The sequence below is a fragment of the Somniosus microcephalus genome, chromosome 7 (genome assembly GCF_052327205.1).
Source record: "Somniosus microcephalus isolate GS21.2 chromosome 7, FLI_Smic_1.0, whole genome shotgun sequence".
Taxonomy (NCBI): Eukaryota; Metazoa; Chordata; class Chondrichthyes; order Squaliformes; family Somniosidae; genus Somniosus; species Somniosus microcephalus.
Genome location: NC_140993.1, coordinates 39,932,333 through 39,956,582, shown reverse-complemented (window position 1 = coordinate 39,956,582; position 24,250 = coordinate 39,932,333).

The window sequence follows — 24,250 nt, the reverse complement described above, 5'->3', positions numbered from 1 at the left end:
CGCACTCACTGGAAGAGAGAGAGGGGGAAGTAGAGAGAGAGAGAGAGGTAAGAGGAGAGAGAGGGAAGAGGAGAAGGAGAGAGAGGGAAGAGGAGGAGAGAGAGAGAGAGGGAAGAGAGAGAGAGAATTTTTTGAGCTTCAGGCCTGCCTGCAGCGGGCCTGGAGAGCAGCCCCGAGTCCCCCCTGCGCGAGGGTGAGGAGGAGGGGGGTGGGGCACGGCGGCAGTTAGGGGATCACTTAATTTCCTACTGTTGCTAAACACAATTTAAAACTCAAATAAATTGTTATTTAATTCCCCTAACACATAATTCAAATATTTACCTTAGTTCCCTAACACACAGAAAGTGTGGGGAAAAAATCGTGAAAAATCAAGATGGCGGCCACTCACCTTGGTTCAGAACGATAAGGCCCGCCCACACACGCACCGATTGGTCGACCGTCAGGTCATCGAAGTGTAGGATTGGTCAATCGTCAAGTCACTCAACACTCAACTGTAGGATGGCACACGCCAAGAACCCGCCGTACAATTGGTCGACCTCGATGTCACACGGTCGCTAATGAGATGCTAATGAGCGGAACGTTGAAAGTTTTTTGGATACCGCGGGCGCGATCTTTGTCCGGCCGAAACGTAAATACGCCTATGACTGGTCCGTAATCGTAAGCTTTCTTTTGACGTGACGCGCGCGTCAGTACGCTCTATAACTTTCAAACGTATATAGAACGGACGGACAGACAGTCAGACAGACAGACAGAAGAGGTCTTATATATATATAGAGATTACTGTCTTTCTATTAGTATTTCTATTAGTATTTTTATCATTGTTATGCCATATTTATTCCAATTTTGGGAGGATTCATATAAATCAACATTTCATTGTGCAGTACACACGTCTGCTGCATATATAACAAATAAAATTGAATTGAATTGAATTGAATTGAATTGAGGGAGTGCTGCACTGTCGGTGGTGCCCTCTTTCAGATGAACGTAAAAGATCCCAAAGCGCTATTTCGAAGAGGAGCAGGGGAGTTCTCCCCAGTGTCCTGGCCAATATTTATCCCTCAATCAACATAACAAAAACAGATTATCTGGTCATTATCACATTACTATTTGTGGGAGCTTGCTGTGTGGAAATTGGCTGCTGCATTTCCCACATTACAACAGTGACTACACTCCAAAAGTACTTCATTGGCTGTAAAGCGCTTTGAGATGTCCGGTGGTTGTGAAAGGTGCTATGGAAGTGCAAGTCTTTTGTTTTCTTTTTAGCAGGCTCCATATGCCCAAGGAACCTCAAACAATCTCACTTTTCGTTCTTTTGGAGGGACAGAATGTAAGTGATATTTCAGCTTTAACTAAAACGTTATGCACCTCAAGTTGCAAAATCACGACACCAAAAGCCAGATGCCCATGGCCATAATGAATAGCTCCTTGGATAATTGGAACCTTTTGCTGAGCTTTCTACTTTATTGCTTGGGGTGACTGAAAATCTTTAAAGCCCACTGACATCCCTTTCTGTCTTGCTCTTCGTTTTTTCAGCTAATTCACCAATTTAGTTACGCGACACTGCTGTCAAGATACAATAAAGACGGTGCTGTGAGGGGAAGATTTTTTTAAAGCAGCCCCTTATAAAGTAAAATGATTGCTTGTCCGCTTTACTTTCATGATTCCTGTTCACAGTAAAGGTAGTCAGTGGACCTTAAAGGTCAGTTTTTACCATTATTTTTATCTAGCTCTTCTTCGGTCTTTGCCTTTACAGCAGTACATTGACTTGCATATCATCCACTCTAAGTGAGCCCCCATAATGAGTGCTATCTGAAGTTATCCATGTGTGAGATTCTGCAGTGTTAAGCTTCAGTGGCAGTTGCATGCAGTAGGGATATTCTGAATTTCACAGGCCGTTATGATGTCCATTGTAATTGTTTTCAATTTATTTTCTCCCTTTCTTTTGGAGAAGACCTTTTCCTTCTTCCTTCTTCATTTCTTTTTCTCATTACGGTCACACAGCATCAAGAAGTGAGAGCTATTGTAATCAATTAATTTATTTAATATAAATATTTTCTCATGACACCATTTAGGACACAGTACATGCCAAAATCATAGAATCATAGAATGGTTGCAGCACGGAAGAAGGCCATTCAGCCTATCGAGCCTGTGCCGGCTCTCTGCAAGAGCACCTCAGCTAGTCCCAAAAACAGGCCCATTCAAAGCTTTGAAAAGAAACCTGACATGAACAGACCTGTGAAAGACTTTGTCATTTCTAAAACCAGGCAGCTAGATAAACACAGAATATGCATCCTTCATCTTGAAACAGATCAACTCAGGATAGACCTAATCTTGAGGCCATTAACTTTTTGCATAAATAATCGGTTACAGTTCGAAGTAGCTACCAAGCCAGGAAAACGCCAATTAAACTTCATAAATGACAAACAACCAGGATATTGAAGCCATTAAGCAAGGAGACAACCGCCGCAAAAGCAGTTAAGGTGAATGACTGTAATCACCTTAGATGAGCTCGCCAAAATTAAACAATGAACTCGACCTGTTTGGCGCGCAGATAAGGGACGCAAAACCTGTATAATTGTAGGCCCACCAGTAGCTAAGGGCTCTCTTCGCTTCTCTTCCCGCACTGACGCGGAGACGGCCACCATAACACTGGGGGGGGCCAAAATGCCTCAGGACGCTCAGCACAGCAGAAGAGGGCCAGCCATCGGGGCATGATAAGGAACGGAACCAAACAGCAAGATCGACGCACCAGCACGGCAGGGCAGGCTCAACCGAGGACAACTAGGCCGCAAACGGCCAGGCCAACACCAAAGTCCATCAACCGAGCCCCAGCCGCAACGAAACTCGATGACCAAACCACCACAAGAAGAACAAAACCCGAGGTTTCCACTCTACAACCTAAGGTATCCAACAAAAGACTTTACTGTCCCTATTTCTACCAAAAGAAAAAGGGGACTTACCCATAACCACGCCCTTACCGCATCAGCGGACTCAACCCAACTGAGGGACCTTTGCAGTTCCCAAGACTGAGACCACGTGGGGACGGCAGGCCCCAAAGGACACGAAAAGTGAACCCCAAAAACCGCAACCGGCTTAATTGACAGGTTTCGAACTGTCAAGGAAACCCCATTGGTGAGCATAAATCCCTGGCTCCTCTTAGCTCAATCTAGTTAGGTATTGGGGGTGGGACAAGGGTAGGGGGATTATTAATGTGATTGTTCCCTCATTGTGCCATGTGTTCCCCATTCCCAACTAAGTGTACTTTTATATGCCTGTAATTATTTTAGTAATTTCCAGTGTTGTAATAGTGTTGTGCCTTAAATAAAATTACGGTTTTCTTGTACCAAACCAGTTGTCTACGCCAATTCTGTATCGCCGCCTGTACCTAAGTCCAGTGTCTAGAAACCAGGGGTGTGGGAGCGATTTGAACCGCTCAGAGACAGTCAGGGGCAGAGCTGACTGGGCATACACCACCCCCTACACTGCTTTCTCAACCTGCCCTGCCACCTTCAATGATTTGTGCACATATACCCCCAGGTCTCTCTGTTCATAGAAACATAGAAACATAGAAGATAGGAGCAGGAGTAGGCCATTCGGCCCTTCGAGCCTGCTCCGCCATTCAATGAGATCATGGCTGATCATCCAAATTCAGTACCCTGTCCCTGCCTTCTCCCCATATCCCTTGATCCCTTTAGCCTTAAGAAATATGTCCAACTCTTTCTTGAATATATTTAATGAACTGGCCTCCACTGCCCTCTGTGGCAGAGAATTCCACAGGTTCACCACTCTCTGGGTGAAGAAATTCCTCCTAATTTCAGTCCTAAATGGCTTACCCCTTATCCTTAGACTATGACCCCTGGTTCTGGACTCCCTGGCCATCAGAAACATCCTTCCTGCATCTAGTCTGTCCAGGCCTGACAGAATTTTATAGGTTTCGATGAGATCCCCTCTCAATCTTCTAAACTCCAGTGAGTATAAGCCCAATCGACACACTCTCTCCTCATACGTCATTCCTGCCATCCCAGGTATCAGCCTGGTGAATCTTCACTGCACTCCTTCCATGGCAAGAACGTCCTTCCTCAGGTAAGGTGACCAAAACTGCACACAATATTCAAGGTGCAATCTGACCAAGGCCCTGTACAACTGTAGCAAGACATCCTTGTTCCTGTACTTGAACCCTCTTGCTACGAAGGCCAACATACCATTTGCCTTCTTAACCACCTGCTGCATCTGCATGCTTACCTTCAGCGACTGGTGCACAAGAACACTCAGGTCTCTTTGCACTTCCCCTTCTCCCAATCTATTGCCATTCAAATAATAATCTGCCTTCCTGTTTTTGCCACCAAAGTGGATAACCTCACATTTATCCACATTATAGTGCATTTGCCATGTTTCTGCCCAATCACCCAACCTGTCCAAATCGTACTGGAGTTTCACGACATCCTCCTCACAGCATACCCTCCCACCCAGCTTTGTGTCGTCTGCAAATTTGGAGATATTACATCCAATTTCCTTGTCCAGATCATTAATATATATTGTGAACAGCTGGGGTCCTAGGACCGATCCTTGCGGTACCCCACTAGTCACTGCCTTTAGGATTATACCATTTAGTTTATATTCCCTCTCTCATTCTTTCGACCAAAATGTATCACTTCACACTTTTCTGCGTTAAATTTCTGCTGGCACATGTCTGTCCATTCCACCAGCCTATCTACATCCTCTTGAAGTCTATCACTATCTTCCTCACTGTTCACTATACTTCCAAGTTTTGTGCCATCTGCCTGCAAATTTTGAACTTGTGCCCTGTACATCCAATTCCAAGTCATTAATATATAATCAAGAAAAGCAGTGGTCCTCGAACTGACCCCTGGGGAACAGACTCCAGTCCAAAAAACACCACGACTCTCTGTTTCCTGTCACTTAGCCAATTTTGTATCCATGCCGCCACTGTCCCTTTATTCCATGGGCTTCAACTTTGCCAACAAGCATATTATGTGGCAATTTTTCGAAAGCCTTTTCGAAATCCATGTACACCACATCAACCGCATTGCCCTCATCAAACTTCTCTTTTACCTCATCAAAAAACTCAATCAAGTTGGTTAAACATGGTTTGTCTTTAACAAATCCATGCTTGCTTTCCTTAATCAATCCACACTTGTCCAAGTGACACTTAATTTTGTCCCTGATTATTGTTTCTCTAAGCTTCCCCACTACCGAGGTTAAACTCACCTGGCTGAACTTGTTCTCACATTGAACAACTTCTCCTTTGACTCCACTCACTTCCTCCAAATTAAAGGTGTTGCTATGGGAACCTGCATGTCTCCTAGCTGTGTCTGCCTTTTCGTGTGATATGTGGAGCATGCTTTGTTCCAGTCCTACTCAGGTCCCCTCCCTCACCTCTTTTTCCGGTACATTGATGACTTTATCGGTGCCATTTGCTGCTCTCGCCCTGAACTAGAAAATTTCATTCACTTTGCTTCCAATTTCCACCTTTCCCTCACCTTCACATGGTCCATCTCCGAATCTTCCCATCCCTTCCTCGACTTCTCTGTCTCCATCTCTGGGGATAGACTATTGACAAACATTCACTATAAGCCCACTGACTCCCACAGCTACCTGGACATCACTTCCTCCCACCCCGCTTCCTGTAAGGGCTCTATTCCATTCGTACAGTTTCTCCGTCTCCACTGCGTCTGTTCTGACGATGCCACCATCCATACCAGTGCTTCCGACATGTCTTCCATTTTCCTCAACCAAGGATTGCCCTCTACCGTGATTGACAAAGGCCTTGACCGTGTCCGTACTATTTCCCGCACTTCTGCTCTCACCCCTTCCCCTCCCTCCCAGAACCACAATAGAGTTACCCTTGTCCTCATCTTTCACCCCATCAGCCTCCACATGCAACGGATCATCCTCTGCCATTTCCGCCATCTCCAGTGTGATCCCACAACCAAACACATCTTCCCCTCACCTCTCCTTTCAACATTCTGAAGGGACGCTCCCTCCGCGACACCCTGGTCCACTCCTCTATCACCCCCAACACCCCTTCCCCTTCACCCGGCACCTTCCCGTGCAAGTGCAGGAGATGCAACACCTGCCCTTTTACCTCCTCCCTTCCCACTGTCCAGGGCCCCAAACACTCCTTCCAGGTGAAACAGCGATTTACTTGTACTTCTTGTAATTTATTATATTGTATTCGCTGCTCACAATGCGGTCTCCTCTACATTGGGGAGACCAAACGCAGATTGGGCGACCATTTTGCAGAACACCTCCATTCAGTCCGTAAGGGTGACCCCGAGCTTCTGGTCAGCTTTCACTTTAATTCTCCGCTCCACTCCCACTTTGACCTCTTCGTCCTCGGCCTCCTAAACTGTTCCAATGAAGCTCAACGTAAGCTCGAGGGACAGCACCTCATCTTTCGATTAGGTACTTTACAGCCTTCTGGACTCAACATAGGGTTCAACAATTTCAGACCATAACCTCTGCCCCTATCCCTTTTTCTCGCTCTCTCACATGGCAGCTGTTAACCATTCTGCCATTGCCACTTACACTTCATCTAGAGTCATCCTTTGTTTCTTAACTTGTCCCATTATCATCTCCTTTTGCCTTGCACCATCATCCCTTTTCACTCTTTATCTCTCCTGTCTTCCATCCTATCGCAGACCTTCCCTTTTGATCTTTCCTCCCCTCTCCCTGACCCTACACTTACTTAAGGACCTATTACATCTCCAACTATTTCCAGTTCTGACGAAGGGTCATCGACCTGAAACGTTAACTCTGTTTCTCTCTCTACGGATGCTGCCTGACCTGCTGAGTATTTCCAGCATTTTCTGTTTTTATTACCGAGGTTAAACTGACTGGCCTATAGTTGCTGGGTTTATCTTTACACCCTTTTTTGATCAAGGGTGTAACATTTGCAATTTCCAGTCCTCTGGCTCCACCGCCATTTCTAAGGAGGATTGGAAGATTATGGCCAGTGCCTCCGCGATTTCTTCCTTCACTTCCCTCAGCATCCTAGGAGGTATGCCATCTGGTCCTGGTGACTTATCTATTTTAAGTACAACCAGCCTTTCTAGTACCTGGTCTTTATCATTTTTTATCCCATCCAGTATCTCCTCTACCTCCTCCTTCACTATGTCTATGGCAGCATCTTCTTCCTTGGTGAAGACAGATGCAAAGCACTCCTTTAGAACCTCAGCCATACCCTCTGCCTCCATGTGTATGTCTCATATTTAGTCCCTAATTGACCCCACCCCACCTCTTACCTAAAAATGAGGTGCCAACCTGGGCAAGCTAAAAGCGGAAGCAGCATGCTATAGACAGGGCTAAGCGATCCCACAATCAACGGATCAGATCAAAGCTCTGCAGTCCTGCCACATCCAGTTGTGAATGGTGCTGGACCATTAAACAACTAACGGGAAGAGGAGGCTCCATGAAGATCCCCATCCTCAAAGATGGTGGAGCCCAGCATGTGAGTGCAAAAGACAAGGCTGAAGCGTTTGCAACCATCTTCAGCCAGAAGTGCCGAGTGGATGATCCATATCCTTCTCCTCGTGAGGTCCCCACCATCACAGAAGCCAGTCTTCAACCAATTAGATTCACTCCATGTGATATCAAGAAACGGCTGAGCACACTGGATACAGCAAAGGCTATGAGCCCTGACAACATCCCAGCTATTGTGCTGAAGGCTTGTGCTCCCGAACTAGCCAAGCTATTCCAGCACAGCTACAACACTGGCATCTATCCGACAATGTGGAAAACTGCCAAGGTATTTCCTGTCCACAAAAAGCAGGAGAAATCCAACCCGGCCAATTACCACCCCATCAGTCCACTCTCAATCATCAGCAAAGTGATGGAAGGTGTCATCGACAGTGCTATCAAGCGGCACTTACTCATCTATCACCTGCACACTGATGCCCAGTTTGGGTTCCGCCAAGACCACTCTGCTCCCGACGTCATTACAGCCTTGGGCCAAACATGAACAAAGGAGCTGAATTCCAGAGGTGAGGTGAGAGTGACTGCCCTTGACATCAAGGCAGCATTTGACCGAGTGTGGCATCAAGGAGCCCTAGTAAAACTGAAGTCAATGGGAATCGGGAGGAAAACTCCCCACTAGCTGGAGTCATACCTAGCACAAGGGAGCATGGCTGTGGTGACTGCAGGTCAATCATCACAGCCCCAGGACATTGTGCAGGAGTTCCTCAGGGCAGTGTCCTAGGCCCAACCATCTTCAGTTGCTTCATCAATGACCTTTCCTCCAACATAAGGTCAGAAATGGGGATGTTCACTGATGACTGCACAGTGTTCAGTGCCATTCCCAACTCCTCAGATAATGAAGCAGTCCATGCCCGCATGCAACAATTACAATCCCAGTCTATGTTAGGATAGTTGAGGTCCCCCATTATCACTACTCTATATTTCTTGCATCTCTCTGTAATTTCTCTGCAAATTTGCTCTTCCATATTTTTCCCACTAGTTGTTCACCTATAGAATACACCTATTAGTGCAATGGCACCTCTATTATTTCTTAACTCTAGCCATATAGATTCTATCCTTGACCCCTCCATAGAAACATAGAAGATAGGAGCAGGAGTCGGCCATTCGGCCCCTCGAGCCTGCTCCGCCATTCAATGAGATCATGGCTGATCATCCAAACTCAGTACCCTGTCCCTGCCTTCTCCCCATATCCCTTGATTCCTTTAGCCTTAAGAAATATATCTAACTCCTTCTTGAATATATTTAATGGACTGGCCTCAACTGCCTTCTGTGGTAGAGAATTCCACAGGTTCACCACTCTCTGGGTAAAGAAATTCCTCCTCATCTCTGTCCTAAATGGTTTACCCTTTATCTTTAGACTGTGACCCCTGGTTCTGGACTCCCCGGCCATCGGGAACATCCTTCCTGCATCTAGTCTGTCTCGTCCTGTTAGAATTTTATAAGTTTCGATGAGATCCCCTCTCATTCTTCTAAACTCCAGTGAGTATAAGCCCAATCGACCCAATCTCTCCTCATACGTCATTCCTGCCATCCCAGGTATCAGTCTGGTAAATCTTTGCTGCACTCCCTCCATGGCAAGAACATCCTTCCTCAGATAAGGCGATCAAAACTGCACACAATACTCAAGATGTGGTCTCACCAAGGCCCTGTACAACTGCAGCAAGACATCCTTGTTCCTGTACTCAAACCCTCTCGCTACGAAGGCCAACATACCATTTGCCTTCTTAACCGCCTGCTGCACCTGCATGCTTACCTTCAGGACATCCTCTCTCTCCAGCACTGCAACATTCTCCTTAACCAATACTGCCACGCCACCTTCTAGCTTTCCTTCCCTATCTTTCCTGAGCACCCTATATCCAGGAATATTTACTACCCAATACTGCCCTTTTTTGAGCCAAGTCTCTTTCATTGCCACAACATCATATTCCCATGTGGCTATTTGCGCCTGCAGCTCACCAACCTTGTTTACTATGCTTCGTGTACACTGTAAACCTATCTTAAACCATCCTGTGTTCTCTCTTAGTCTGACCCCAACTATTACCTTACCACTTCTTACTTTAGTGCTATCCGTCTCTCCCAATCCTTTGTGCCCATTGGTTTTCCTTTCTAATGCTACATCCTGGTGCCAATCCCTCTGCCAACTTAGTTTAAACCCTCCCCAACGGCACTAGCAAACTTCCCTGCGAGGATATTGGTTCCTGCCCTGTTGAGGTGCTACCCGTCTGGCCTGTACAGTTTCCACCTCCCCAGAACCGGCCCCAATGCCCCAGGAATCTGAAGCCCTCCCTCCTGCATCAGCTCTTCAGCCACGCATTCATCTGCTCTATCCTCCTATTTCTATACTCACTCACACGTGGCACCGGGAGTAATCCAGAGATTACTACCTTTGAGGCCCTGCCTTTTAATCTCTTTCCTAGCTCCCTAAAATCTGCCTGTAGGACCTCATCCCTCTTTCTACCTATGTCATTGGTAGCAATATGAACCATGACCACTGGCTGTTCACCCTCCCCCCTCTGATTAATGGACAATAAGGAAATGGCTGACTAATTAAATGATTACCCTGTATCCATTTTCACGGTGGAAGAAGAGGACAAAATGCCAGCAGTAAAATGGAACCTAAAAATAAGTCAAGGGAAGGAAGCTCAAATCATAGAATCATACAGCCAATCGGCCCATCATGTCTGTGTCGGCTCTTTGCCCATAGCCCTGCAAAATACCAGATTTAGTATAAGTAAAAGAAATGTTAATGGAGAAAATAAATAGCGATCGTAAAGTTTGCTGAATTAGCGCTACTTTTATTGCCGCTGTCACTTGGATCGTTGCAGGATGGGCCTGGTGACCTGGCTCAGGCGTGATTTATATTGAAGGAAGAGAACTGCAAAATTTCATTTGAGAACTTCAACAAGCTTGAAAAGGCACCGGCTCAGTAATTGTTAAATGAATATTACGGCAATACCTTTAGTACAATAAACACATCGTGCAACACAAAATTGTTGAGACGTGTGTGTGCAGATACACAATAAAAGGCCAGAGTAATACATAAGAATTAGGAGCCGGAGTGGGCCACACGGCCCCTCGAGCCTGCCCCGCAATTCAATAAGATCATGGCTTATCTTCGACCACAACTCCATTTTCCCGCCCGATCCCCATATCCCTTCATTCCCCTAGAGTTCAAAACTCTATCCATCTCAGCCTTGAATATACTCAGCGATTCAGCATCCACAGCCCTTTGGGGTAGAGAATTCCAAAGATACACAACCCTCTGAGTGAAGAAATTCCTCCTTATCCCAGTCTTAAATGGCCAACCCCATATCCTGAGACTATGCCCCCTAGTTCTAGACTCTCCAGCCAGGGGAAACAACCTCTCAGCATCTACCCTGTCAATCCATCTCAGGATTTTATATGTTACAATGAGTTCACCTCTCATTCTTCTAAACTCCAGAGACTATAGGCCCAATCTACTCAATCTCTCCTCATAGGACAACCCTCTCATCCCAGGAATCAATCTAGTGAACCTTCGTTGCACCATCTCTAAGGCAAGAATATTCTTCCTCAGACAAGGAGACCGAAACTGTGCACAGAACTCCAGGTGTGGTCTCACCAAAGCCCTGTACAATTGTAGCAAGACTTCCTTACTCTTATACTCCAACCCCCTTGCAATAAAGGCCAATATTCCATGTGGATAAAGTGCAGTGTCAAACCTATGGAGGTAAATTTAGCAACGAACCCAAGATACTCTTGACGTGCCACCACAAATAAGCTTCACTGTTCTTTCAGAAAAGGAATTAAGTGAATCAATGTTGGGTTATACAGTTGGCGAGTGATCCGCTCTGCCAGGTTACTGCCCAGGCAGTGAAGTTGAAATTGATCCCCATTGACTCTGCCTATGTTCACACCACCCAGTCTCATGTGTGCTTTGAACATTCGGTGGGGATAAGATGCCTTTCAGGCAGGAAGGTCACATCTGTCCATTTAAGCTTAAATAGTTATAATACATTGCTTAGGGTCTATGTTCATAAAACCCAGGAGATTAATCTAATAGAGTTTTAGTCAATGATGATATGAAGTGAAGAAAAGATTATCTCTAAATAGTGTCATCCCCGGAAAAAGATTGGCCTAGAAATTCAGTTGGGCGCGCCAGCCGTTAGTGCCTTAGGAGGAGTAGATCTCGAGCGCTAGGCGCTTCGCGCCCGGGCGCAGCGCGATCTGCGCCTCGCCCCAACTTCAGTACACATTTAGCGCCGGTGCAAAGTCTTAGCGCGCGCCCTGCTGCGTGCGCAGATCATGACGCCATTTACTAGTGCAACGCCCTTTGTGCGCCCCGAACCGGAACTTCACTCGCGCCGGCCCATTGTGCGCCGGGCGGCCCTAACGACTGTGAAGTGGAACGGTACACAGCCGAGGCGGGCCGCGGGGAGCGCTAATTAAAGGGCACTTACCCTGCACTATAAAGGCCAGCCATTTTGTAGCATTCACTCTTGTGCAACGGTTTTTTGGAGAGAGACCAAGGAGGAGAGCTTACTGGTTTGGACCAACACTAGGACAGGTATTTTTGGCTCAGGCCAGAGCTTAGCAATTATCTTTGCCTTCATTGAGAGCTCAGTGTTTGCCAGCATATAATGGGGGCTGCATTGGGTGCCAACGCTGACTTTCAGCCTTATGCCAGAAGGGCTTACAGACGCCGTGAGAGAGTGGCAGCCCTGGCTAGACGCAGAGGGGGCAACAGGCGTCGCCAACTGAGGCCTTGCCCACCCAGGGTATACCGCCAGCAGCCCTCCTATCTGACCATGTCTGCCGCGATGTGTGTTAGGAGGCTGCGATTCAGAAGGGAGGTGGTTGCAGACATCTGCCAGCTGCTTCACAGAGATCTGCAGCCACAGCTGATGCACAGGACGTCTCTGTCGGTGGCAGTGAAGGTGATGGTGGCTCTCAACTTCTATGCCACCGGCTCCTTCCAATCCGCTGCTGGGGACATCGCTAACATCTCCCAGTTCGCCGTGCATTGCTGCATCCGCCAGGTGACCGAAGCCCTTTTCAGAAGGAGAAATCAATTCATCTCCTTCCCCATGACCCTGGACAAGCAGCAGCAGCGTGCAGTGGGGTTTGCAAGAATAGCGGGCTTCCCCATGGTGCAGGGCGCCATTGACTGCACGCATGTGGCTTTGCAGGCACCTCTGGAGCATGCCGAGGATTACCGCAACCGGAAGGGCTACCATTCCCTCAACGTACAGCTGGTGTGTGACCACAGGCAGCGCATCCTAGCTGTCAATGCCCGCTTTCCAGGCAGCAGCCACGATGCCTTTATCCTGCGACAGACAACTGTGGCTGACATGTTCCAGGCACAGCCTCACCCAAGAGGATGGCTTATCAGAGACAAAGGCTATCCTTTGTGTACCTGGCTCATGACCCCGCTCCGCGCGCCCACGACCCCTGCTGAAGAGGCATACAACGAGAGCCATCAAGTGACTAGGAACATCATAGAACAAACAATCGGCGTCCTCAAGCAATGGTTCCGCTGTCTCGATCGCTCCGGGGGAGCCCTCCAGTATTCGCAGGAGCGAGTCTCCCAATTCGTCGTCGTTTGCTGCATGCTGCACAACCTGGCTATCCGCAGGACTCAGGCACTGCCACCTCACGTTGGACCCCCACCTCAGGAGGAGGAGCAGGAGGAGCATGAGGAGGAGGCGGACGAGGAGTACCAGCCCAGGAGGGAGGCAGAAGGTCCAAGGGCCGCCCGTCGGCGGCTTATTGAACGTCACTTCTAGGCCCCCTGTCAGGGAGTGGCTTGTGCCAATGAAAGAACATGATTGCAGCCGCTCCGCAAGCCCTCAGCCGGTTAAGGCAACAAACACTTCAAAGATCAAACGTGGACAATGTTAATAAATAAAATGCTTTATTGTACAAACTCAGGGCCCTTCCCACATGAAAACCAAAAACAGATGAAACCCCCAAAAAACACTCAAACACATTAATCGCTCCCACAACCTGGAGAGGATTAACAAAACAGTGCAACTAAAATGGCCGTCATCCTCGGCCTTCGTAAACAACAAACATCACATCCTCGGCCTTCAAAAAACAAACATCCAATTCTCGGCCTCAAAAAACAAACATCCAATTCTCGGCCTCAAAAAACAAACACAACTGGCCACACATTCGACTTTTTGGCCCGCTAGGGCAATACCTTGGCCATCTTTGTGTGGCCCCTGCCCGCCCTGCTGCTCCTCCTCAAAGTAAGGCCATTGGCTGCTGCAAGGCTGGGGGCAGGCTCCAGAGGGGCACATGTCGTGACGGCAGATGCCCTTGGGGGTCGGCCTAGTCGAGGTCTGGCCGTCGAGCGGGCGGCTGTTGAATGCTGCAGCTGTGGCTGGCCAGCATCAGTCGCTGCAGCAGCTCCTGGCAGCTCCACTGGGGGAGTGGCAGTGGCGGCTGGAGGAATGGGGGCAAGTTGGCGGATGGCAGGCGCTCGCTGGTCGCCTGAGACACTGGCACTCGCCCGGGCCAGCACTGCAGCATGCGCACCAATCTGCCGAGGGACAGACCGCTGTGCTGCTGCAGCGCGCCGTGTGCCCTGGCGATGCCTGGCTGACACAGCGAGTGTGGCAGCAGTGAGTGCCCGTGTTGACCTGTTCAGTGACCTCATCAGAGCAGCCAGTGACTGCACGACACCACTGATCAGCTGCCCACTCGCTGCCTGAGCTGCCCCGAATGCCGCCCGACTTGCTGCCTGCTCTGCCCCGAATTCCGCCAAACTGATGGCCTGTGAGGCCCCGACATCGGTGACACTCCGAGAGAGGGACTCGATGGCCTCAGGCAACCGTGCCACTACCCCCATGAGCTACGTGTGCCGGCGCTCCGAGTCCGCGGACAAGTCCTCGAGGCGTTCCATCTCCTCGGCGAAGGCCATCTCCGGACTGGAGGCCGGACTCTCCCTCTGGGGAGAAGGCCGCCGAGCTGGCCGACCCTTCCTGCGTTGCTGGACGCCGCTGGGCCCAGCAATTGGACTCCCCTCCGACCCTTCCCCCCTCTGGGGAGAAGGCCGCCGAGCTGGCCGACCCTTCCTGCGTTGCTGGACGCCACTGGGCCCAGCAATTGGACTCCCCTCTGACCCTTCCCCCCTCTGGGGAGAAGGCCGCTGAGCTTCCACCCCCCTCCCGCGTTTCTGCAGGCCGCAGGTCCCATGAGCTCCCCTCCCCTCCAGGGAAGATGTGTCCCCTACATTCGCATGGGTTGCCGCAGATGAGGGTTCCCCTGATGGGCCGCCTTCCACTTGCTCCTCCTCCTCCTCCTCTTCTGAGGGGCTGTCACTGGCAAGTTCAAGGACCTCCTCCTCACCATCTGAAAGCAGGAAGGCACAAGAGTAGCTTTAGAGTGAGGAGAGGGCGTCAGCGAGGGATGCATGAGTGGTGGCATTCAGCGCATTGGTCGGACAGTGGCAAAGGATGTAGATCTGATGCGCAAGTGGGACGAGAGAGGTCCAAACGTTGATGTCCTTACCATTGGTGCCCAGAACAGGGTCGGCATCTCCACATGCAACGGGGCCAATCACCCGGCCACCCATGATGCGCTCCACGCGATGTTGCAGCTCGGTGAGCGGCTGGACCTGGGGTCGGCCTCCCCGGGTCGCAGTCCGGCTCTTCCTATTATTGGCCAGCTTGGCCTGCAAAAGAAAGGACGGCCTCTAAGTGCAGTGTGTAGCCCTGATCTTGTGTGCACTGCCTCCCATGGTGGAATAGCCTGGCCAGTGTGTCGCCCTGATCTTGTGTGCACTGCCTCCCATGGTGGAATAGCCTGGCCAGTGTGTCGCCCTGATCTTGTGTGCACTGCCTCCCATGGTGGAATAGCTTGGCCAGTGTGTAGCCCTGACCTTGTGTGCACTGCCTCCCATGGTGGAATAGCTTGGCCAGTGTGTTAAGTGCAGAATGTGCAATTGATGTTCATGCCTGTCCCATAGCTGCTGGATGAGGGCTGGCCATTAGGGCTTTCAGGTCCCTTTGCCCATAATGTGAGGTGCACATGCAAGGATGAGGAGGTCATTGGAAAGGGTACTCACCCTGACAATCCGAGTGAGGTCATTAAACTTTTTGCGGCATTGGACACCGGTCCTGGGGACCTCGCTGTTGGCTGACACCTTGCTGGTGACATGCCTCCAGGCTCTCCGGTAGACGCGGACCGGCGCCTTCCTGCCATTGTCCGGGTACAAAAGATGGCGCCTCTTCTCCACACCACCAACCAGCACACTCAGATCAAGCTCTGAGAAGCGCTGCGCTCGTTCACAGGCCTTCTGCATGGCTTCAGGCGCTATTTGGGTCCAGCAGCAGTGTTCAGGCCTAGCTGGAGGGCTCCACTATCCAGGGCGTGGCAGCAGACCAAGTCGACCCTTCCCCCTTAAGAGCTGGCCGGCGCCAGGGTGTCTGCTGTCAATCACGAGATGGCCGCACCTGCGCTGCGCCCGGCCTCGGCGCTCTCGCTCAGCACCTCCGGCTTAGCGCCTAAAGAGAGGCGTGCAGCGCCAGTTTTAGCGCTCGAGCAAACTCTTAGGGCGAAGCTAATGAATATCGGAGAAGTGGCCTCGATTTTGCGCCGGGCGCAAACTTTAGCGGCCGCCCGACTTTACCGCCCCAAAAGTGGCTACAATGAATTTCTAGGCCATTGTCTTTAATAATTAGTGTCATCTCCACAGGCCTAAAAGGTCTGGATAGGTGGTGGGTACAATTTGGTGGCCTCATACACCAGAATCAATATTCAGATTCACAAATACCTGAATTTTAGGTTTTGCCAAAGCCAAGTCCTGAGGGGAAGAAATTCACTGTTTACCATCACAGCGTGAGAAAAACAAGCAAAAGCATGTCAAAAGAAGTGTCTGGGGGGTAGGTGCTGTTCTGTTCACTAGAAGTGAACAGTGGGTGAATAGTTCATCCCTCTTCAAATAGTTTTGCTCTGAGTGCACCAAGGACTAAATGTATAATTTTACCAGCATGCAGTAGAAATATTTAGGTGTGGAACTGTAGAAACCAGAAATATTGTATGAGTAATGTTCTGAATTTGGCCTGGAGAGCCAAAAACATTGAAAAATTAATCCATTTTGCACAGGCTTCCAACAGGCAGAGTGGGCTTGTAAAATTATCTCCCTTTAGTTTGTTCAGAAGCTGGTAAACTGTCAATAATGCTCCTAAAATTGCTTCTGAGCCTAAGTATTTGCAACACCTATTTACGCACAGATCCAGAGTTAATGATGTTTTGTTTGTTAGATGGTTGTTAAAAGGCAATTAATGTGGAATATACATTCATCCCCACGTAACATAATTTTCCCTAGTTAAAGCTGCAGTTAGGCACTAGAGGGAAGCTGGCAGAGTTTAATTATTGAGCGGAGCTGTAGAAATAGCCTAAAATAGGAGTCTTTTGGGAGAGCTCTGCAGCATGGGTTTATCGTCAAGTCTCTCAATGCTAGGAATGGAAGCAAGAATAGTGGATTTGAAACAACAGAGGCAGACTATCAGGATTCAGGACTACCCGATGCAGTGTGAACATCTCTGACGTGTCACTTACCGAAAACTCAGCAAGGAATGGTGTATAAGAAGGCTACATCTTGACATCTGTCAGCTTTTTCAGCCCGATCTACAACAAACCACAGGCCAGCACTCTCAGTGCAAGTGAAAATGACCATTGCACTAAACATCTATGGAAATGAATGCGTCTAGCAACAACAGGCGATATCATCAGCCACTGCCGTATTACTGAGGTAACAGGTGCTCTCTTCTGCCTTATGTCAGCATAATGAAGTTCAAAAAGTGATATGCTGCACCAGCAGGAAAGGCAGTTGCAATTTTACTAATAATGTGACATTCCCTCAGAACAAAGTGCTATCGGTTGTACTCAAGCTGCTATTCATGCTATTAGAGTCAGAAAAGGTTACTGCTCCCTTAATGCTGAGAAGGCAAAACATTATGCAACTTACTTCATCATCCTCCTCCTTGGAAAACAGTGACAGGATTGGACAAAGTCAACATGAATTTACAAAGGATAAATCATGCTTGACTAATCTACTGGAATTTTTTGAGGAAGTAACTGGTAAAATAGATAAGGGAGAACCAGTGGATGTGGTGTATTTTGACTTTCAGAAGGCTTTCGATAAGGTCCCGCATAAGAGAATAGCGTGTAAAGTTAAGGCACATGGGATTGGGGGCAAGGTACTGACTTGGATAGAGAACTGGTTGGCAGACAGAAAGCAAAGAGTTGGAATAAACGGGTCTTTTTCCGAGTGGCAGGCAGTGACTACTGGGGTACCGCAGGGATTGGTCCTTGGACCCCAGCTATTCACAATATATATTCATGATCTAGACAAGGGAACTAGATGTAATATCTCCAAATTTGCAGATGACACAAAGCTGGGTGGGCGTGTGTGCTGTGAGGAGGATGCTGAGAAACTCCAGGATGATTTGGACAGGTTGAGTGATTGGGCAGAAGCATGGAAGATGCAATATAACGTGGATAAATGTGAGGTTATCCACTTTGGCAGCAAAAACAGGAAGGCAGATTATTATCTGAATGGCAATACATTGGGAGAAGGGGAAGTGCAACGAGACCTGGGTGTCCTTGTGCACCAGTTGCTGAAGGTAAGCATGCAGGTGCAGCAGGCGGTTAAGAAGGCAAATGGTATGTTGGCCTTCGTAGCGAGAGGGTTTGAGTACAGGAACAAGGATGTCTTGCTGCAGTTCTACAAGGCCTTGGTGAGACCACATCTTGAGTATTGTGTGCAGTTTTGGTCGCCTTATCTGAGGAAGGATGTCCTTGCCATGGAGGGAGTTCAGCGAAGATTCACCAGGCTGATACCTGGGATGGCAGGAATGAAATATGAGGAGAGATTGGGTCGATTGGGCTTGTACTCGCTGGAGTTTAGAAGAATGAGAGGGGATCTCATCGAAACTTATAAAATTCTAACAGGACTAGACAGACTAGATGCTGGAAGGATGTTCCCGATGGTCAGGGAGTCCAGAACCAGGGGTCACCGTCTAAGGATAAGGGGTAGGCCATTTAGGACAGAAATGAGGAGGAATTACTTCACCCAGAGAGTGGTGAGCCTGTGGAATTCTCTACCACAGAAGACAGTAGAGGCCAATTCTTTAAATATATTCAAGAAGGAGTTGGATATATTTCTCAAGGCTAAAGGGATCAAGGGGTATGGGGAGAAAGCAGGGACCGGGTACTGAATTTGGATGATTAGCCATGATCGCATTGAATGGTGGAACAGGCTCGAGGGGCCGAATGGCCTCCTCCTGCTCCTATCTTCTATGTTTCTATCAGGGGAATTTATAATGGGGAACAAAGAAATGGCGGACCAATTAAATACATATTTTGGTTCCTTCTTAACAAAGGAGGACACAAATAACCTCCCAGAGATGTCGGGGAACATAGGGTCTGATGAAAGGGAGGAACTGAAAGAAATCAGTATTTGTAGGGAAATGGCATTAGGGAAATTGATGGGACTGAAGGCCGATAAATCCCCAGGGCCTGATAATCTACATCCTAGGGTACCTAAGGAAGTGGCCCTAGAAATAGTAGATGCATTGCTGATCATCTTCCAACATTCGATGGAATCTGGAACAGTACCCATGGATTGGAGGGTAGCTAATGTTACCCCACTATTCAAAAAAGGTGGTAGAGAGAAAACGGGGAATTACAGATCGGTAAGCCTGACATCGGTAGTGGGGAAAATACTAGAGTCCATTATAAAAGATGTAATAGCAGAACACTTGGAAAACAGTGACAGGATCAGACAAATTCAACATGGATTTACAAAAGATAAATTGTGCTTGACTAATCTACTGGAATTTTTTGAGGATGTAACTGGCAAAATAGATAAGGAGAACCAGTGGATGTGGTGTATTTGGACTTTCAAAAGGCTTTCGATAAGGTCCCGCATAAGAGATTAGCGTGTAAATTTAAGGCACATGGGATTGGGGGCAAGTTATTGACTTGGATAGAGAACTGGTTGGCAGATAGAAAGCAAAGAGTTGGAATAAACGGGTCTTTTTCCACGTGGCAGGCAGTGACTAGTGGGGTGCTGCAGGGATCGGTCCTTGGACCCTCACAATATATATTAATAATCTAGACAAGGGAACTAGATGTAATATCTCCAAGTTTGCAGACGACACAAAGCTGGGTGGGCGTGTGTGCTGTGAGGAGGATGCCGAGAAACTCCAGGATGATTTGGACAGGTTGGGTGATTGGGCAGAAGCATGGCAGATGCAATATAACGTGGATAAATGTGAGGTTATCCACTTTGGTGGCAAAAACAGGAAGACAGATTATTATCTGAATGGCAATAGATTGGGAGAAAGGAAATTGCAACGAGACCTGGGTGTCCTTGTGCACCAGTCGCTGAAGGTAAGCATGCAGGTGCAGCAGGCGGTTAAAAAGGCAAATGGTATGTTGGTCTTCGTAGCGAGAGGGTTTGAGTACAGGAACAAGGATGTCTTGCTGCAGTTGTACAGGGCCTTGGTGAGACCACATCTTGAGTATTGTGTGCAGTTTTGGTCACCTTATCTGAGGAATGATGTTCTTGCCATGGAGGGAGTTCAGCGAAGATTCGCCAGGCTGATACCTGGGATGGCAGGAATGACGTATAAGGAGAGATTGGGTCGATTGGGCTTATACTCGCTGGAGTTAAGAAGAATGAGAGAGGATCTCATTGAAACTTATAAAATTCTGTCAGGACTGGACAGACTAGATGCAGGAAGGATGTTCCCAATTGTCGGGGAGTCCAGAACCAGGGGTCACAGTCTAAGGATAAGGGGTAATCCATTTAGGACAGAAATGAGGAGGAATTTCTTCACCCAGAGAGTGGTGAATCTATGGAATTCTCTACCACAGAAGGCAGTAGAGGCCAATTCATTAAATATATTCAAGAAGGAGTTGGATATATTTCTTAAGGCTAAAGGGGTCAAGGGATATGGGGAGAAAGCAGGGACAGGGTACTGAATTTGGATGATCAGCCATGATCGCATTGAATGACGGAGCAGGCTCGAGGGGCCAAATGGCCTACTCCTGCTCCTATCTTCTATGTTTCTATGTTTCTATGAGATGAGGCACTAGAATAGATAGTCTGGCACATCAAATATCCTTCTTGGGATATGGGCATCACTGGCAAGGCTGGTAGTTATTGCCCATCCCCCGTAGAAGAGGGTGATAAAACTGCGTGACTGCTAGGCTACTTAAGAGGGCAGTAAAGAATCAACCATGTTGGTGTGTGACTGGAGTCACTTATAGGCCAGACCAGATGAGGATAGCAGGCTTCCTTTCCTAAAGGACATTAGTGAACCAGTTGTGTTTTCACGCCAAGCTTCAGGGTCACTTTTTACTTATACTAGCTTTTTATTGAAGGGGTAATTACTAGTCCTAGTCCCTTTCGGGCTACCCCGGATCAGGCGTATTCCCCAGACGTTCACCTTCAACTAAAGTTAGAGATAGCTGAATCCTATAAGACGCTTAATTGGGTCTAAAGGTCCAGACTATCTCTCCCTAAAGGAAAGGAACAACTTGAAGATGTTTCTGTCCTCCAGATAGCACTTTTAATAAGTTTAACTAGACTGTAACCTCCCGGATATTATGAGGGTCCGGAAAACTCCACCAGAATCCTGCAACTCCTCACCAAAGAGTGTACAGAGATTGAGTTTGTGAGTTTGATACAGAAGTACTATGTGAGACAATTCTAAAAATATATAGTTTTATTAAAGAACCGACATGTACGTAACAGCTGGTGATTCAATTGCAACGTTAACAGTTCCAAAAACAAATAGCTTACAATTCTTATTCTCAGAAATCCTTATTCTCAAATCTTAACTTCATTACATTTTTACATTTCTTACTTATTTCTAATCCAGGATATCCACCAAAATCAAAAAGTGCCTTTTTGATCCCCGAGACTCAAAGAGTTAAAAACTTACAGAGCCTGCCTCTGAAGAGTGAGAATCACTTTGCCCCTTTCAGTGACTTCTGGTTTCCTATTTGAAAGTTCTATATTTTATACCCTTTTTTCAGTGGTATATCCTTTGAAGTTTTCTGCTGATGTAAGCTAATTATCTCTAGTCATCTTTCTGTTGACTTTTCTATTCTTACTGTCAATTCAGTTGTTAGCTTGCAGAATTCTGTCTGCTGTGTAGGTGTGGATCTGTGGCTGTGTAACAGGGTTCCTGCACCTGTTGCTAAGCAACAGGGAAGCCTGGATTTGTTGCTGTGTACGGAGCTCTCGTACCTCTTAACTATACCTCTCTGTAATCCGGACTTTTTGATAAACCGGCAGCACGCCAGTCCCATTGGTGCCGGATAAAAAAGAGTTTCCTGTACTTCACATGTGTACATTCACTTAACAAACATCTACCACCATTCAGTGACCAAGGAAGTAAAGCACTCACAGCGAACAAGAAGCACTCGCGCACTCTGTTTTTCATCTGACGAAAGGTCATCGACCTGAAACGTTAACTCTGTTTCTCTCTCCACAGATGTTGCCTGTCCTGCTGAGTGTCTCCAGCATTTTCTGCTGTTATTTCAGATTTCCAGCATCCACAGTATTTTGCTATTGTATTAATTGCAGAGGTGCCTGTCTATAATGCATAGACAAGGGGAATGGTGTCAGGGAAGGAATTAGTGGCTAATTTTAGACATTGATGTTCATATCGGGAGCACATACTTGAGGAAGATTCTGAAAGGCTATGTGAGTGCTATTGACTACCCTGGACTTTGGGGAAGTCTGAAAATGTCCAGGGCTCAAACCTGTTACTCCAAGGGTTCCAAGGGGAACTTGATTGATCAGCTCTTTTAAGCAATGTATGAGTCACCTGTTTGAGGTAGTTATGTACAACAGACTGAACGATATTGCTGACATCAGAAAGACCCCGCGGCAAACAAATTCAAGGTGAATGAGTGTTATCTTTCTGCAGCCGACTACTAGACCACTCGTTTAGGGAACCATAGCCTCCACAGATCTTCAGTGTGGCCCGGTAAAGTGTTGCAGTGTCGATAAATCAGTAGCCAAGTAGATTCCCTCCTCCTCCTAATCATGTCTGGCCTCTCAGTCATCCTCAGTTGCCTCTTCTTTCTTCTGCTTCTCTTCCTCCAAATATGCCCAGTGTAAAGGGATTGTGAATAATACACCCGTACTGCGGAGAGGGATGGAAGTACCAATTAATTGCCAAAGCCTCCTTAAGGCTTCCGACCACACTTCCCCTTGACCAACAGCGCAGCTCCCAGAAAAATTGCAGTAAAATTCCCCCCCCCAATAAAGTGAATCAAACTTATTTCACTAACTTTTGACTTCACTCTGTCCATTTGTATCTAGAAACTGCAGTTGGGGTCCTACAACTGGCGTATGAACTGAGGCGGAGGGGGGTGGAGGGCGGCGGAATCGGGAGATGTAACGGAGGTGGGAATAGGAGGTCATAGTGATGGCTCAGATGTGTGGTCGAAGGCTCATCTCGGGATCAAATACGACACCAAGGTTGTGAACAGTCTGGTTCAGCCTCGGACAGTTGCCAGGGAGCGGGATGGTGTCGCTGGTGAGGGAACGGAGTTTATGGTGGGGACACTGAAGACACTGGCTTCGGTCTTCCCAATATTTGGATGGAGGAAATTTCTGCCCATCCTGCGCTGGATGTCGGACAAGCAGTCTGACAGTGGAGGGGTCGAGAGAGGTGTTGGTGAGGTAGAGCTGGGTGTCATCATCCGAAAACGCAACATCAGGTTCCACATGTATGCTGACACTAAGAGCGGGGGAGTGGGACTAACTGGATTGCTCTTCAAAAGAGCAATCCATCGGCACAAGCTCGATGGGTCGAATGGCCTCCTTCTGTACTGTACTATTCTATGATTATACGATTCTAAATATTGGAGTCAGCCAAGCTACATAAGAGGAGCTGAAAATGGAAAATGAGTAAAACAGAGTGAAACACTAACAAAAATGATTAAAACTGCTTCAAAATGTACTTATCCTTCCTTAATAATGCTACAGAGCCTAGTTTTAGAAGCTGGGCAGTTGCACAGCACCTTTCAAAGTGGGGGACGAATCAGCTAGTTTCTATAATACAGGTCCTAAAGCTTTCTACTGGTGGGAACAGAAAGTCAATGTGCAGCCACCCATCATCATTAACTGATGCTAGTGTAGTGGGTATGGACCTGTTCTAGTAACTCAGAAGTCGTGATGTTAAATCTCACCAAGTTGTGAAACTAAATTCAGTAATGTCATGCCCATGATAGCTGTCAGTTTGTCATACAAACTGGCGCATTATGTTGTTCGGGGACAAAGGGAACCTGCTATCTCCACAAAATCTGGTCTACACCTGTGGTTGTCTCCTTAATGTCTTCTGAAGTTCCGAGTAAACCACTCAGGTGAGAAAAAAAGACAATAAAAGTGGCCTTGCCAATGTTTCCCACATGATGTCACAATGCAGATGTTTATGTACATGGTTTCCTCAATGTTGGCTCAATGTGACTTACTCCAAGATAATCTGACAAGCCATTTGTCTGGGGCCCCCGTCACAAACTCTGTTCCCTAGCCACAGATTCCATTCCCCTCCCTGGCCACGGTCTCAGGCTGAACCAGATTATTTGCAACCTTGCCACCCTATTTGACCCTGAGCTGAGCTTCCAACCACATTTCCTCTCCTTCACAAAGACCGTCTACTTTCACCTCTGTAACAAAAAAGACTTATATTTCTGTTGCGCCGTTCATGACCTCAGGACATCCCAAGTGGAGTGGCTT